This window comes from Carcharodon carcharias, chromosome 25 (genome assembly GCF_017639515.1).
Source record: "Carcharodon carcharias isolate sCarCar2 chromosome 25, sCarCar2.pri, whole genome shotgun sequence".
Taxonomy (NCBI): domain Eukaryota; kingdom Metazoa; phylum Chordata; class Chondrichthyes; order Lamniformes; family Lamnidae; genus Carcharodon; species Carcharodon carcharias.
This window is the reverse complement of record NC_054491.1, coordinates 42,907,348-42,924,973: the sequence shown is the minus strand read 5'-3', so window position 1 is coordinate 42,924,973 and position 17,626 is coordinate 42,907,348.

Here is a 17,626-nt window from a genome sequence, read left to right as displayed (position 1 = left end):
ATTTATTTTCAATGATGAGCTAATCTAAGTGCTAAGCACAGTAAATTAGCCCCAGCACCAATTAGATGCTGAGTGAAGTATTTTCCACATCACCTCAACAACCTTCAATGTTAACCTTGAGAAGCCTCATTTGGATATTCTTTTTTGTCCAATGACTGCAGTTCAATCTGTGACTGAGTTTGGAAATTTTAGTTGTTTTTGTTGGTCAGGTGCACCACATTTACCACTCTATATCACTTCATTGTGAAATATACATTCCTGAAAACTATTCACCAGCTCTACACTAAGCTGGTGTACAAAATATTGTGACCTGACAGACAAACTCTCTCTTCCTGTTCCTCCACACCCTGGCCTAACCTCTTTGTAACAATATTCCCCCTCTCTATATGTCCTCATGGTGCAATACTGAGAATCATCACACTGTCTCCGATTCCAGCTAATTTTCTATCACAACCTCAAAGTTTTCCCTCCCTCTGATAGTCTGTGAGTTTTGAAAGGTTAATGATCATGTCATCGTTTTACTTTATTTACCCCCTTCACTTTCAAACCTTGCTGAATGATTATCCTGATATTTCTGAACTTTAAGAATTGAGGATGTGTTCCCCTGGTGGGATGCAGTTATTACCTCAATAAAGGTTGTAATGTGCGCTTTTAATAACACACACACATATATATATATATGTATATATATATTTAGGTACAATTTTAAAAAAATGTTTCATGTTTGAATTTATTGTTGCAATAAAATTAGAGAATTTTTAAAATCAAGAGTATTTTTGAAAAATCCTAGTCAGTTGAATGGAACAAATATGGATGTTATGTTATTTTTGAGAGTATAACATTTAATAAAAAAAATTTAAATTTTGAAATAAATCTCCAGGGTCTTTTTCAAAGGAGCTAAAGTCCAGACTTGGTCTCTGAGTGAGCGACCTCCCTTCTGGGATCACTCGTTCGAGCATTGATGAAACAGCAAGGTATTTCCCTTTGCTCGCTGCAGGTGAGGAATTAATGAATTTGTTCCTGTACAATAGCTTGGCTTTTGCACTCAGTGGCAAGGCAAAGTTACCTCTAAGAAAGCTGCTCACAAGTATCTGGCAATCTCTCAGTTTAAATCTGTCGCCAAATCAAGAGGGTGTATTGGCGTGCAGCAGTGAAATATAAAGTTAGTTTTTCAGGGCCAGAAAGGACGTTAATCAGTAATGATGTTGTAGGGTAGCCAAGTTGTGCTATTAGTGATAGAGTTGATCTGTGGACACCGCTTGGGTGGAAACATTAAGTTTATTGATAATATGCTCAGCAGCAACTACACGTGTGCTTTCAACTCCAACTCCATCTCTGCATTGACTGCTGAGGTAGCCCAAGCTACTCTCTATTGTTACTACAGATCATGTGATCTTATCTAGCACATATTACTCTTAAAGGTACATTACACACTAAATAATACCATAATTACCACATTCCTCCCCATTTAACTAGGCTTTACATATATTTATAAGTACATGTTTATCAAGACAACAATATTTACACTGGGTAAGGAATTTACAAGTTCAGTCTTTCAGGTGGTTTCCTGGTAAGTGTGGAATGTCGCAGCTCCACAACTTCAGATTCTTTGTCAGGAACCTCCTTTTCCAGAGTTGCCTGAACATCAGGTAATTCGGTGGGTACTTAAAGTTCTGTATCCTCAACTCTCACAGGAACATCAGACATGTCAGTCCTGGGTTGAGTATCCTCAACAGGAAATGCAGACCCAGTCATAATCACTGCTGGAACCAAATCTTGGTGATTTGTCCCTCTCTTCCTTAATCGGTCCACATGTTTATGGGTGATCCAGCCTTCCACCTCCATGTGGTAGGATAGAGGTCCAGTCACTGCGTTTATTTCACCCGGTAACCACTTTGGTCCTTCCCCAAAATTTTTCACGTATACTGGCTCTCCCACGGTAAATTTCCTCTCCTAACTATGACAGTCACGTCTAGTTTTCTGACTTCCTGACCCCTTTCCACCTTCCCTTTTAAATTCGGCATTATTAAGCTCAATCTCGTCCTGAGACAGTGTTTCAACAATAACTCTGCAGGTGTGACGCCTGTTGTTGTGTGAGGGGTAGGTAGCCTTGTACTGAAAAAGAAAATGTGCTAGCTTGGTTGCTAAGGAATCGCCGGTTAGGTTTTTCATGCCTGCCTTGAATGTTTGAACTGCCCTTTGAGCCAGTTCATTTGAGAAAGGGTGTTATGGTGCAGTTTTCACACGAGTGATACCGTTGAGGCTGATAAACCATTGAAACTCAGCACTCGTAAATGCCGTGCTGTTATCGGAAAAGACTACTTCTGGTAGTCCATGAATGGCAAAACTCTGACGTAGTTTCTTAATTGTAGCAGCCGACATCAGTGACTTCACCTCATATACATCCAACCATTTTGAATGGGCATCGACAATGAGCAGAAACATTATTCCCAGGAAAGGTCCAACGCAGTCAATGTGTAACCACACCCAGGGTCTATCCGGCCACTCCCATGGGTATAATGGAGCTGTCACTGGCAACTTTTGCAGTTGCTGACATTGCACACAGTGCTTTCCTAAACTCTCTATTTCACCATCCATCCAATGCATTCGGGAACTTCCTGGATGGACTCTGTGCAGTTCAATTATAAGTGGCTCCTTTCCTTTTGAAGGAACTATCACCCGTGTTCCCCACAATAAGATGCCATCCTACCTGGTTATTTCATGTCTTCTGTTGAGGTATTGTTTCATTTAATCAGATCCGGGCCCCTGTGACACTTGTTCTCACACCTGAGATAGGACTGGGTCCTGACTTGTCCAGTCTCTGATCTGCTGAGCACATATTGGTGAGGAATCTAAGAAATTTAACAGTAAAACAGGTTCCAGTGGAACTGGGATGTCCTCATCATTTTCTTGTAAAGGCAAATGACTAAGGGTATTGGTGTTTGCGATTTGATTGCCAGGCCTATGTAGAAAGTGTACTCGTATGCTGCCAGAATTAAAGCCCATCGTTGTATTCTTGCTAAGGCTATGGGTGGTATAGCCTTGTCCTCACTAAACAATCCTAGCAATGGTTGAAATGATTGTAAAATGGCAGCTGTGTTCATACTGGTGAAATTTCCTGGCACCAAAGATGATGGACAGACCTTCTTTCTCTATCTGCGAGTATCCCTTTTCCGCTGTGGTGAGCGTCCTTGATAGGTAACCTATTGGCCATTCCATGCTGTCATCCAGCCAATGAAAGACCACTGCTCCCACTCCATAGAGACGTGTCACATGTCAGCACTAAATATGTCATCTGGTCTTAATGTAGTAATAGATTGGACAAGAGCAACAATTGCTTCACCTTTATTGAAGCTTCTTTCTGGGGCACCTCCCAAGTCCAACATTGGCTCTTTTTGAGTAGAGAATGCAGGGGGCCAGCATTGTAGACAAATTGGGTAAGAACTGCCCATAATAGTCGATCATTCCTCAGAATGATTTGAGCTCTGAGGCGTTCTTTGGTGCAGGTGCCTCACTTATGGCTCTCACTTTCTCTGCAAGCAGGTGGAGGCCCTGTGAATCTACCCAGTGACCTAAATAGATTACCTCCCTTGCTTGGAAGGTGCACTTTTTTTTTAAATGCACTCCAGTTTGCATGAAACGTTTTAAAGCTTCTTCTAATGTTGCCAAATGCTCTTTGTCAGTGAACCCTGTCACCAATATATCGTCTTAATAGACTACAACCTGGGGCAGTCCCTGCAGTAAGCTTCCCATTGTTCTCTGAAAGATGGCACTAGTGGAGGAGACACTGAAAGGCAATCATGTATATTGGTACAACCTTTCCGGGTTTTAATTGTGACAAATTCCCAGGAGGCATTATCCAACTCTAGTTGTTGATAAGCATGACTCATGTCAAGTTTTGTGTACATTGTCCCTCCTGCTAGCTTGGCATTCAGGCCTTCGATTTTTGGAATGGAGTCCCTGTCTAATTTAGCTACTTTATTAACAGTCAGTTTGTAGTCTCCACAGATTTGGACACTTTGGTCAGGTTTAAGGATGGGGACTATGGGTGCTGCCCATTCTGAGAACTGAACAGGTTGTATAACGCTTGGTTTCTCTAGTCTGTTCAGTTCAATGTCAACTTTTTCTCGCAGTGAGCATGGCGCTGGTCTCGCCTTCATGAAGCAAGGGGTTGCTTCCGGATCCACATGAATCTTAGCCTGCAGGTCCTGGATTTCCCCAGTTCATCCTTAAAGACAGTGGCGTACTTCCTAAGTGGCTCTGGTAGCCCACTTGCTCTCAGCTTGAAAATTTCAGCCCATTCAGACTTAATCTCCTTTAACCAATTTCAAACCAGGAGACGTGGCTCTTCACCTGCTACCACCATAAGGGTAGCTTTGCAGATTGGCTTCCATAATGGACAGTTACTCTGTTTATACCTTTTACTTGAATGTCTTCACCCACAGCTGTTTGGCAGCTGTTTCTTTTAAACTTAATTGATGTTCACCATTATTCAGATATCTGAAGGTATGTTCCCCAGTTACTGTAGTGGAAGCTCCCGTGTCCACTTCCATTCTAACAGGTTTGCCATTTACTTTCACTGTGACAAATATTGGTTCTGTCTTTCCAACTTTCAGATTAAACAATGAGTAAATGTCTGAATTTGTTGTTTCAGGCTCTTCTACATTGTAGATTTCTTTGGGCTTCTTCTTTTGTTTACAAGCCTGCTTGAATCTTTCCTTGCACTGCATCATTATATGTCCATTGCTATGACAATGGTATCATTCAATTTTTTTAAACTGCCAATCATTAAAGGACTGATTGTTTCCACCTCTATTGAAATTATTCTTTGACTTAATTTTCTTTATTCTTCAGCTAACAGGGGCTGTTTCCCGCTTCTCGACAGAGTCTTGCTTTTCCGCACCACTTTCGGCTGAGGTTTCCTGCCTGATGTGGAGAATGGTGCCATTTTGCGTGCCTTGTGTGACTTTTGAATCTCTTACTACCCTTTCCATGGTCAGCGCTATCTCTAGCACCTTCTTGAAATCCAGATTCACTTCGGAAAATAATCTTTTCTGAATAGTGTCCTCTTTCACACCACACATTAAACGATCTCTGAGCATGTCATTCAAAGTCATACCGAACTCACAATGTTCCGCTAGCTGCTTCAAATTTGCTGAGTAGCATTCAATTGTCTCACCCAGAATCCTATTTTGCAAATTAAACCTGAACCTCTGCATCATGACCGGGGACTTTAGTTGAAAATAACCCTTCACGAGGTCCACCAACTCATCAAACTGGCTGCCATCAAACTTTGAATGAGACTGTCGGTTTTGCTCCCACAAGTACTCAAGTGGCTTGCTCACCTCTTATCCCCCAAAATGTCATCACTTGAAAAAAGAATGTGAGGCGTTCTAACTATTGAGACCAATCATCTGTGCCAGGTTAAAGAGGATCAATTCTCCAAAATTGTGGCATTTTGAGAGGTGATGACTTCTTCAATTCTAATGAAGCTTGCTACTTACAAACATTGGGAGATGTACAGTGCCGATTTCTTTTTAACTTGATTTCTTTTGATCAATCCTGCTTTATCCTTGTCACTAGGTGGCTGAGTTGTGCCTTTAATGATAAAGTTGACCTGCAGATACTTCTTGGGTGGAAACATTAAGTTTATTTACAATATACTCAGCAGCAACTACACATGTGTTTTCAACTCCAACTCTATCTCTGCACTGACTGATGAGGTAGCCCGTGCTAGTCTCCCAATGGTTGCTATAGGTCATGTGATCTTGCCTGACAAGTATTATTCTTAAAGGTACATTAAAAGCTATATAATACCATAATTACTACAAATTACAAAGTTAGAATGCCATTAAAAACTCATGTCCACTTCAGTCAACAATGGGTAACTTCTCAGCTTTGTGAGCACAGTGAGACTAACAGTATTAAAGGGACAATTCTTGTCAAATCATGATTGCAATGTAAGCTACAGCCAGCGGAAAACACTAGCGCACAACTTCTGGAGGAGTGTAGACTCAGCTGATGTAACTTCTGTAGGAGTGTAGACTCACCTACAGTAGCTTCTGGAGAAGTGTAGACTCACATACAGTAACTTGTGGAAGAGTGTAGACCCACTTACAGTAACATCTGGAGGAGTGCAGACATGCCTATAGTGGCTTGAGGAATGTAGGCTCACATAAAGTAATTTCTGGAGGATGTAGACCCATCTACAGTAACTTCTGGAGGAGTGTAGACTCACCAACAGTAACTTGAAAAGTATAAAAATACCTACAGTAATGTCTGGAGGAATGTAGACTCACCTACAGTAACTTCTGGAGGAGGGTAGACTCACCTACAGCAACATGAGAAGTGTAGACTCGCCTACAGTAAATTAGGCAGCAGTGTAGACTCACCTGCGGTAACTTATGGAGGAATGCAGACTCACCTATAGTAACAACTGGAGGAGTGTAGACTCACCTACAGCAGCTTCTGCAGGAGTGTGGACTCACCTACAATAACTTGAGAACTGCATACTCACATGCAGTAAGTTATGGAGGAGTGTGGACTCACCTACAGTAACTTCTGGAGAAGTGTAGACACACCTGCAGTGACATGAGAATAATAGACACATATACATTAACACCTGGAGGAGTGTAGACTCACCTACAGTAACTTGAGGAGTATAGACTCACCTACAGCAACTTCTGAAGGAGTGTAGATTCGCCTACAGCATCATGAGGAGTGTAGAGTCACCTACAGTAACTTCTGGAGGAGTATAAATGCACCTACAGCAACATGAGGAGTGTAGACTCAGGTACAGTAAATTCTAGAGGAGTGTAGACTCACCTACAGCAATACGAGGAGTGTAGACTCACCTATAATAACATCTGGAGGAGTGTGAATCACCTACAGCAAAATGAGGGGTGTAGACTCACCTACAGCAACATGAGGAGCGTAGGATCACCTACAATAACTTCTGGAGGAGTGTAGACTCACCTACAGCAGCTACTGCAGGAGTGTATACTCACCTACAGTAACCTCTGGAGAAGCGTAGACTCACCTGCAGTGACTTGAGGATTATAGACACATATACATTAACATCTGGAGGAGTGTAGACTCACCTACAGTAACTTGAGGAGTATAGGCTCACCTACAGTAACTTCTGGATGAGTGTAGATTGGAGAAGTGTAGACACACCTACTGTAACGTGAAGAGGGTGGACTGAACTACAGTAACTTTGGGAGCAGTCTAGACTCAGCGACAGTATTTTCTAGATGAATATAGACATAAATACAGTAAATTTTGGAGACATGTATACACACCTACAGTAACATGAGAAGTGTAGACTCACCTACATTAATATCTGGAGGAGTGTAGACTTACCTACTGTGACGTCTGTAGACGTCTAGACTCACCCACAGCAAGATGAGGAGTGTAGATTTGCCAACAGTAACTTAGGCAGCAGTGTAGACTCACCTACAGTAACTTCTGGCGGAGTGCAGACTCACATACAGTAACTTCTGTAGGAGTGTAGACTCACCGACAGCAACTTCTGGAGGAGTGTAGACTCACCCACAGCAACATGAGGAGTGTAGACTCACCTATAGTAACTTTTGGAGGAGTGTAGACTCACCTGCAGCAGCTTATGCAGGAGTGTAGACTCACCTACAGTAACTTCTTGAGGAGTGTAGACTCACCTATAGTAACTTCTGGAGGAGTGTACACTCACCTACAGTAACTTCTGGAGGAGTGTAGATTCACCTACAGTAACTTGTGGAGGACTGTCGACTCACCTACAGCAGCTTCTGCAGGAGTATGGACTCAACTACAATAACCTGAGAAATGTAGACTCACGTAGTAAGTTATGGAGAAGAGTGGGCTCACCTACAGTAACTTCTGGAGCAGTGTATACTCACCTGCAGTGACTTGAGAATTAAAGACATATATTATTAACATCTGGAGGAGTATCGACTCACCTACAGTAACCTCTGGAGGTGTGTAGACTCACCTACAGAAACATGAGGAGTGTAGACCCACCTACAGTAACTTCTTGAGGAGTGTAGACTCACCTACATTAACTTGAGGAGTATAGACTCACTACAGCAACTTCTGTAGGCGTGTAGACTCACCTACAGTAACTTATAGAGGAGTGTAGACTCATCCTACAGCAACTTCTGGAGGAGTGTAGACTCACCTACTGCAACATGAGGAGTGTAGACTCACCTACAGTAACTTCTGAAGGAGTGTGGACTCACCTGCAGCACCTTATGCAGGAGTGTAGACTCATCTACAGTAAATTCCTGAGGAGTGTAGACTCACCTACAGTAACGTCTGGAGGACTGTCGACTCACCTACAGCAGCTTCTGCAGGAGTATGAACTCAACTACAATAACCTGAGAAGTGTAGACTCACATGTAGTAAGTTATAGAGGAGAGTGGACTCACCTACAGTAACTTCTGGAGCAGTGTATACTCACCTGCAGTGACTTGAGGATTAAAGACACATATACATTAACATCTGGAGGAGTATAGACTCACCTACAGTAACCTCTGGAGGAGTGTAGACTCACCTACAGCAACATGAGGAGTGTAGACTCACCTACAGTAACTTGAGGAGTATAGAGTCACCTAGAGTAACCTCTGGAGAAGTGTATATTCACCTACAGTAACTTCTGGAGAAGTGTAGACTCACCTACAGTAACCTGTGGAAAAGTGTAGACTCACCTGCAGTGACTTGAGGATTATAGAAACATATACGTTAACATCTGGAGGAATGTAGACTCACCTACAGTAACTTGAGGAGTAGAGACTCACTACAGCAATTTCTGTAGGTGTGTAGACTCACCTACAGTAACTTACGGAGGAGTGTAGACTCACACTACAGCAAATTCAGGAGGATTGTAGACACATATACATCAACATGAGGAGTGTAGACTCACCTACAGTAAATTATGGAGGAGTGTAGAATCACCTACAGCAACATGAGGGGTGTAGACTCACCTACAGCAACATGAAGAGTGTAGACTCACCCTCAATAATTTCTGGAGGAGTGTAGACTCACCTACAGCAGCTACTGCAGGAGTGTGGACTCACCTACAGTAACTTCTGGAGAAGTGTAGACTCACCTAAAGTAACCTCTGGAGAAGTGTAGACTCACCTACAGTAACCTCTGGAGAAGTGTGGACTCACCTACAGTAACTTCTGGAAAAGTGTATACTCACCTACAGTAACTTCTGGAGAAGTGCAGACTCACCTACAGTAACCTCTGGAGAAGTGTAGACTCACATGCAGTGAGTGGATGAATATAGACACATATATGTTAACATCTGGAGGAATTTAGACTCACCTACAGTAAATTTTGGAGAAGTGTAGTAGACATACCTACTGTACCGTGAAGAGTGTGGACTGAACTACAGTAACTTTCGGAGGGACTAGACTCAGCGACAGTATCTTCTGGATGAATATAGAAACAACTACAGTAAATTTTGGAGACACGTATACACACCTACAGTAACATGAGTAGTGTAGACTCACCTACTGTGACTTCTGTAGATGTGTAGACTCACCCACAACAACATGAGGAGTGTAGACCCGCCGACAGTAACTCAAGCAGCAGTGTCGTGTCACCTACAGTAACTTCCGAAGGAGTGCAGACTCACCAAAGTAACTTCTGGAGGAGTGTAGACTCAACGACAGCAACTTCTGGAGGAGTGTAGTTTCACCTACAGCAACATGAAGAGAGTAGAGTCACCCACAATAACTTCTGGAGGAGTGTAGACTCACCTACTGCAGCTACTGCAGGAGTGTGGACTCACCTACAGTAACTTTTGGAGAAGTGTAGACTCACCCTACAGCAACTTCTGGAGGAGTGCAGACTCACCTACAGCAACATGAGGAGTGTAGACTCACCTACAGTAACTTCTGGAGGAGTATAGACTCACCTGCAGCAGCTTATGCAGGAGTGTAGACTCACCTACAGTAACTTGAGGAGTATAGACTCACCTACAGCAACTTCTGAAGGAGTGTAGATTCGCCTACAGCATCATGAGGAGTGTAGAGTCACCTACAGTAACTTCTGGAGGAGTATAAATGCACCTACAGCAACATGAGGAGTGTAGACTCAGGTACAGTAAATTCTAGAGGAGTGTAGACTCACCTACAGCAATACGAGGAGTGTAGACTCACCTATAATAACATCTGGAGGAGTGTGAATCACCTACAGCAAAATGAGGGGTGTAGACTCACCTACAGCAACATGAGGAGCGTAGGATCACCTACAATAACTTCTGGAGGAGTGTAGACTCACCTACAGCAGCTACTGCAGGAGTGTATACTCACCTACAGTAACCTCTGGAGAAGCGTAGACTCACCTGCAGTGACTTGAGGATTATAGACACATATACATTAACATCTGGAGGAGTGTAGACTCACCTACAGTAACTTGAGGAGTATAGGCTCACCTACAGTAACTTCTGGATGAGTGTAGATTGGAGAAGTGTAGACACACCTACTGTAACGTGAAGAGGGTGGACTGAACTACAGTAACTTTGGGAGCAGTCTAGACTCAGCGACAGTATTTTCTAGATGAATATAGACATAAATACAGTAAATTTTGGAGACATGTATACACACCTACAGTAACATGAGAAGTGTAGACTCACCTACATTAATATCTGGAGGAGTGTAGACTTACCTACTGTGACGTCTGTAGACGTCTAGACTCACCCACAGCAAGATGAGGAGTGTAGATTTGCCAACAGTAACTTAGGCAGCAGTGTAGACTCACCTACAGTAACTTCTGGCGGAGTGCAGACTCACATACAGTAACTTCTGTAGGAGTGTAGACTCACCGACAGCAACTTCTGGAGGAGTGTAGACTCACCCACAGCAACATGAGGAGTGTAGACTCACCTATAGTAACTTTTGGAGGAGTGTAGACTCACCTGCAGCAGCTTATGCAGGAGTGTAGACTCACCTACAGTAACTTCTTGAGGAGTGTAGACTCACCTATAGTAACTTCTGGAGGAGTGTACACTCACCTACAGTAACTTCTGGAGGAGTGTAGATTCACCTACAGTAACTTGTGGAGGACTGTCGACTCACCTACAGCAGCTTCTGCAGGAGTATGGACTCAACTACAATAACCTGAGAAATGTAGACTCACATAGTAAGTTATGGAGAAGAGTGGGCTCACCTACAGTAACTCCTGGAGCAGTGTATACTCACCTGCAGTGACTTGAGAATTAAAGACATATATTATTAACATCTGGAGGAGTATCGACTCACCTACAGTAACCTCTGGAGGTGTGTAGACTCACCTACAGAAACATGAGGAGTGTAGACCCACCTACAGTAACTTCTTGAGGAGTGTAGACTCACCTACATTAACTTGAGGAGTATAGACTCACTACAGCAACTTCTGTAGGCGTGTAGACTCACCTACAGTAACTTATAGAGGAGTGTAGACTCATCCTACAGCAACTTCTGGAGGAGTGTAGACTCACCTACTGCAACATGAGGAGTGTAGACTCACCTACAGTAACTTCTGAAGGAGTGTGGACTCACCTGCAGCACCTTATGCAGGAGTGTAGACTCATCTACAGTAAATTCCTGAGGAGTGTAGACTCACCTACAGTAACGTCTGGAGGACTGTCGACTCACCTACAGCAGCTTCTGCAGGAGTATGAACTCAACTACAATAACCTGAGAAGTGTAGACTCACATGTAGTAAGTTATAGAGGAGAGTGGACTCACCTACAGTAACTTCTGGAGCAGTGTATACTCACCTGCAGTGACTTGAGGATTAAAGACACATATACATTAACATCTGGAGGAGTATAGACTCACCTACAGTAACCTCTGGAGGAGTGTAGACTCACCTACAGCAACATGAGGAGTGTAGACTCACCTACAGTAACTTGAGGAGTATAGAGTCACCTAGAGTAACCTCTGGAGAAGTGTATATTCACCTACAGTAACTTCTGGAGAAGTGTAGACTCACCTACAGTAACCTGTGGAAAAGTGTAGACTCACCTGCAGTGACTTGAGGATTATAGAAACATATACGTTAACATCTGGAGGAATGTAGACTCACCTACAGTAACTTGAGGAGTAGAGACTCACTACAGCAATTTCTGTAGGTGTGTAGACTCACCTACAGTAACTTATGGAGGAGTGTAGACTCACACTACAGCAAATTCAGGAGGATTGTAGACACATATACATCAACATGAGGAGTGTAGACTCACCTACAGTAAATTATGGAGGAGTGTAGAATCACCTACAGCAACATGAGGGGTGTAGACTCACCTACAGCAACATGAAGAGTGTAGACTCACCCTCAATAATTTCTGGAGGAGTGTAGACTCACCTACAGCAGCTACTGCAGGAGTGTGGTCTCACCTACAGTAACTTCTGGAGAAGTGTAGACTCACCTAAAGTAACCTCTGGAGAAGTGTAGACTCACCTACAGTAACCTCTGGAGAAGTGTGGACTCACCTACAGTAACTTCTGGAAAAGTGTATACTCACCTACAGTAACTTCTGGAGAAGTGCAGACTCACCTACAGTAACCTCTGGAGAAGTGTAGACTCACATGCAGTGAGTGGATGAATATAGACACATATATGTTAACATCTGGAGGAATTTAGACTCACCTACAGTAAATTTTGGAGAAATGTAGTAGACATACCTACTGTACCGTGAAGAGTGTGGACTGAACTACAGTAACTTTCGGAGGGACTAGACTCAGCGACAGTATCTTCTGGATGAATATAGAAACAACTACAGTAAATTTTGGAGACACGTATACACACCTACAGTAACATGAGTAGTGTAGACTCACCTACTGTGACTTCTGTAGATGTGTAGACTCACCCACAACAACATGAGGAGTGTAGACCCGCCGACAGTAACTCAAGCAGCAGTGTCGTGTCACCTACAGTAACTTCCGAAGGAGTGCAGACTCACCAAAGTAACTTCTGGAGGAGTGTAGACTCAACGACAGCAACTTCTGGAGGAGTGTAGTTTCACCTACAGCAACATGAAGAGAGTAGAGTCACCCACAATAACTTCTGGAGGAGTGTAGACTCACCTACTGCAGCTACTGCAGGAGTGTGGACTCACCTACAGTAACTTTTGGAGAAGTGTAGACTCACCCTACAGCAACTTCTGGAGGAGTGCAGACTCACCTACAGCAACATGAGGAGTGTAGACTCACCTACAGTAACTTCTGGAGGAGTATAGACTCACCTGCAGCAGCTTATGCAGGAGTGTAGACTCACCTACAGTAACTTGAGGAGTATAGACTCACCTACAGCAACTTCTGAAGGAGTGTAGATTCGCCTACAGCATCATGAGGAGTGTAGAGTCACCTACAGTAACTTCTGGAGGAGTATAAATGCACCTACAGCAACATGAGGAGTGTAGACTCAGGTACAGTAAATTCTAGAGGAGTGTAGACTCACCTACAGCAATACGAGGAGTGTAGACTCACCTATAATAACATCTGGAGGAGTGTGAATCACCTACAGCAAAATGAGGGGTGTAGACTCACCTACAGCAACATGAGGAGCGTAGGATCACCTACAATAACTTCTGGAGGAGTGTAGACTCACCTACAGCAGCTACTGCAGGAGTGTATACTCACCTACAGTAACCTCTGGAGAAGCGTAGACTCACCTGCAGTGACTTGAGGATTATAGACACATATACATTAACATCTGGAGGAGTGTAGACTCACCTACAGTAACTTGAGGAGTATAGGCTCACCTACAGTAACTTCTGGATGAGTGTAGATTGGAGAAGTGTAGACACACCTACTGTAACGTGAAGAGGGTGGACTGAACTACAGTAACTTTGGGAGCAGTCTAGACTCAGCGACAGTATTTTCTAGATGAATATAGACATAAATACAGTAAATTTTGGAGACATGTATACACACCTACAGTAACATGAGAAGTGTAGACTCACCTACATTAATATCTGGAGGAGTGTAGACTTACCTACTGTGACGTCTGTAGACGTCTAGACTCACCCACAGCAAGATGAGGAGTGTAGATTTGCCAACAGTAACTTAGGCAGCAGTGTAGACTCACCTACAGTAACTTCTGGCGGAGTGCAGACTCACATACAGTAACTTCTGTAGGAGTGTAGACTCACCGACAGCAACTTCTGGAGGAGTGTAGACTCACCCACAGCAACATGAGGAGTGTAGACTCACCTATAGTAACTTTTGGAGGAGTGTAGACTCACCTGCAGCAGCTTATGCAGGAGTGTAGACTCACCTACAGTAACTTCTTGAGGAGTGTAGACTCACCTATAGTAACTTCTGGAGGAGTGTACACTCACCTACAGTAACTTCTGGAGGAGTGTAGATTCACCTACAGTAACTTGTGGAGGACTGTCGACTCACCTACAGCAGCTTCTGCAGGATTATGGACTCAACTACAATAACCTGAGAAATGTAGACTCACGTAGTAAGTTATGGAGAAGAGTGGGCTCACCTACAGTAACTTCTGGAGCAGTGTATACTCACCTGCAGTGACTTGAGAATTAAAGACATATATTATTAACATCTGGAGGAGTATCGACTCACCTACAGTAACCTCTGGAGGTGTGTAGACTCACCTACAGAAACATGAGGAGTGTAGACCCACCTACAGTAACTTCTTGAGGAGTGTAGACTCACCTACATTAACTTGAGGAGTATAGACTCACTACAGCAACTTCTGTAGGCGTGTAGACTCACCTACAGTAACTTATAGAGGAGTGTAGACTCATCCTACAGCAACTTCTGGAGGAGTGTAGACTCACCTACTGCAACATGAGGAGTGTAGACTCACCTACAGTAACTTCTGAAGGAGTGTGGACTCACCTGCAGCACCTTATGCAGGAGTGTAGACTCATCTACAGTAAATTCCTGAGGAGTGTAGACTCACCTACAGTAACGTCTGGAGGACTGTCGACTCAACTACAGCAGCTTCTGCAGGAGTATGAACTCAACTACAATAACCTGAGAAGTGTAGACTCACATGTAGTAAGTTATAGAGGAGAGTGGACTCACCTACAGTAACTTCTGGAGCAGTGTATACTCACCTGCAGTGACTTGAGGATTAAAGACACATATACATTAACATCTGGAGGAGTATAGACTCACCTACAGTAACCTCTGGAGGAGTGTAGACTCACCTACAGCAACATGAGGAGTGTAGACTCACCTACAGTAACTTGAGGAGTATAGAGTCACCTAGAGTAACCTCTGGAGAAGTGTATATTCACCTACAGTAACTTCTGGAGAAGTGTAGACTCACCTACAGTAACCTGTGGAAAAGTGTAGACTCACCTGCAGTGACTTGAGGATTATAGAAACATATACGTTAACATCTGGAGGAATGTAGACTCACCTACAGTAACTTGAGGAGTAGAGACTCACTACAGCAATTTCTGTAGGTGTGTAGACTCACCTACAGTAACTTACGGAGGAGTGTAGACTCACACTACAGCAAATTCAGGAGGATTGTAGACACATATACATCAACATGAGGAGTGTAGACTCACCTACAGTAAATTATGGAGGAGTGTAGACTCACCTACAGCAACATGAAGAGTGTAGACTCACCCTCAATAATTTCTGGAGGAGTGTAGACTCACCTACAGCAGCTACTGCAGGAGTGTGGACTCACCTACAGTAACTTCTGGAGAAGTGTAGACTCACCTAAAGTAACCTCTGGAGAAGTGTAGACTCACCTACAGTAACCTCTGGAGAAGTGTGGACTCACCTACAGTAACTTCTGGAAAAGTGTATACTCACCTACAGTAACTTCTGGAGAAGTGCAGACTCACCTACAGTAACCTCTGGAGAAGTGTAGACTCACATGCAGTGAGTGGATGAATATAGACACATATATGTTAACATCTGGAGGAATTTAGACTCACCTACAGTAAATTTTGGAGAAGTGTAGTAGACATACCTACTGTACCGTGAAGAGTGTGGACTGAACTACAGTAACTTTCGGAGGGACTAGACTCAGCGACAGTATCTTCTGGATGAATATAGAAACAACTACAGTAAATTTTGGAGACACGTATACACACCTACAGTAACATGAGTAGTGTAGACTCACCTACTGTGACTTCTGTAGATGTGTAGACTCACCCACAACAACATGAGGAGTGTAGACCCGCCGACAGTAACTCAAGCAGCAGTGTCGTGTCACCTACAGTAACTTCCGAAGGAGTGCAGACTCACCAAAGTAACTTCTGGAGGAGTGTAGACTCAACGACAGCAACTTCTGGAGGAGTGTAGTTTCACCTACAGCAACATGAAGAGAGTAGAGTCACCCACAATAACTTCTGGAGGAGTGTAGACTCACCTACAGCAGCTACTGCAGGAGTGTGGACTCACCTACAGTAACTTTTGGAGAAGTGTAGACTCACCCTACAGCAACTTCTGGAGGAGTGCAGACTCACCTACAGCAACATGAGGAGTGTAGACACACCTACAGTAACTTCTGGAGGAGTATAGACTCACCTGCAGCAGCTTATGCAGGAGTGTAGACTCACCTACTGTAACTTCTTGAGGAGTGTAGACTCACCTACAGCAACATGAGGAGTGTAGACTCACCTAAGGTAACTTCTGGAGGAGTATAGACTCACCAACAGCAACATGAGGGGTGTAGAGCACCTACAGTAACATGTAGAGTGTAGACTCACCCACAATGACTTCTGGAAGAGTGTAGGCTCACCTACAGCAGCTACTGCAGGAGTGTGGACTCACCTACAGTAACCTCTGGAGAAGTGTGGACTCACCTACAGTAACTTCTGGAGAAGTGTATACTCACCTACAGTAACTTCTGGAGAAGTGTAGACTCACCTGCAGTGACTTGAGGATTATAGACACATATACGTTAACATCTGGAGGAATGTAGACTCACCTACAGTAATTTGAGGAGTAGAGACTCACTACAGCATCTTCTGTAGGTGTGTAGACTCACCTACAGTAACTTACGGAGGAGTGTAGACTCACACTACAGCAAATTCAGGAGGATTGTAGACACATATACATCAACATGAGGAGTGTAGACTCACCTACAGTAAATTATGGAGGAGTGTAGACTCACCTACAGCAACATGAAGAGTGTAGACTCACCCTCAATAATTTCTGGAGGAGTGTAGACTCACCTACAGCAGCTACTGCAGGAGTGTGGACTCACCTACAGTAACTTCTGGAGAAGTGTAGACTCACCTAAAGTAACCTCTGGAGAAGTGTAGACTCACCTACAGTAACCTCTGGAGAAGTGTGGACTCACCTACAGTAACTTCTGGAAAAGTGTATACTCACCTACAGTAACTTCTGGAGAAGTGCAGACTCACCTACAGTAACCTCTGGAGAAGTGTAGACTCACATGCAGTGAGTGGATGAATATAGACACATATATGTTAACATCTGGAGGAATTTAGACTCACCTACAGTAAATTTTGGAGAAGTGTAGTAGACATACCTACTGTACCGTGAAGAGTGTGGACTGAACTACAGTAACTTTCGGAGGGACTAGACTCAGCGACAGTATCTTCTGGATGAATATAGAAACAACTACAGTAAATTTTGGAGACACGTATACACACCTACAGTAACATGAGTAGTGTAGA